This window comes from Silene latifolia, chromosome Y (assembly GCF_048544455.1).
Source record: "Silene latifolia isolate original U9 population chromosome Y, ASM4854445v1, whole genome shotgun sequence".
Lineage (NCBI taxonomy): Eukaryota > Viridiplantae > Streptophyta > Magnoliopsida > Caryophyllales > Caryophyllaceae > Silene > Silene latifolia.
In genome coordinates this window covers 244827484-244828477 of record NC_133538.1, presented here as the reverse complement: position 1 = coordinate 244828477, position 994 = coordinate 244827484, and the positions used below count along the sequence as shown (strand labels likewise).

Sequence of the window (994 nt, the reverse complement as noted above, 5' to 3'; positions counted from 1 at the left end):
TTGTAGATATTCAACCAACTATTGAGTTCATCAACCCTTTTGCAAGAGAAGGTGAGGAGAACCCAACACAAAATACAACACAAAATCAACCCACAATGCCTAAGTTTTCATCACATTCCGTACCCACCGAGGAGAACCTACCCAATGGTACTCCCACACCACAACATCTAACCGAAAATTTTATTGCCAAATCCGCATTTATCCAATTAGTCGAAAGAAGCCAATTTGGGGGGATGCCTAGTGAAGACCCTCACTCTCATTTAGAGACCTTTTGTGACTATTGTGATGCGATTTCTCAAACCGGTGTAATCAAGACCAAATTCGATGGGTCTTATTTTCTTTTTCTCTAATTGGCACCGCGAAACAATGGTTGAAGGGCCTTGATAAGGCCACTCTCGGAATTGATTCTTGGAAGAAGTTGGCTCTAGCTTTCTACAAAAAGTTCTATCCACCGGAAAAGACTAACATGCTAAGAGCTCAAATTACGGGTTTTAAGCAAAGGGATTAAGAATCTTTGTATGAAGCTTGGGAGCGGTTCAAAGGAATTTGTCGCTCATGTCCTCACCATGGACTTAGCGAGTGGTTCTTGGTACAACAATTTTGGAACGGTCTATATGAAGATTCAAGGAACATTCTCAACATGGGATCAAATGGAATGTTCACCGAAGTTGAAGACAATCAAACTTGGAACAAAATTGAGGAAATGGCGGTCCATAACTCACAATATAGTAGACCTCGCAAGGCTATTAGAGGAGGAAAGCATGAAGTGGACTCCGTTACTCAATTGGGTGCTCAACTTAGTGCTCACATTGATACCATCAATTTGAAGTTTGAAAAAGCTATGGCTAGACTTGAAGAAGCCTCAAAATCACCAAAGCATCATGTTAATGCCATGACGGCATCTTCATCAATCCCAAGTGGGATATGTGAAAATTGTGGAACTTTGGGACATGACCCAAGTGAATGTAGGGGAACAAATGAACAAGTGAATGCT

General features: G+C 41.2%; 1 non-coding gene across 1 annotated transcript; it reads right to left on the bottom strand.

Annotated features, from left to right (window-relative positions):
• Positions 1 to 466: 466 nt before the first annotated feature.
• On the bottom strand, positions 467 to 573 carry LOC141634804 (small nucleolar RNA R71). Its single transcript, XR_012539525.1, has one exon. It is a non-coding gene; the product is annotated as a small nucleolar RNA R71 (small nucleolar RNA).
• Positions 574 to 994: the final 421 nt, after the last annotated feature.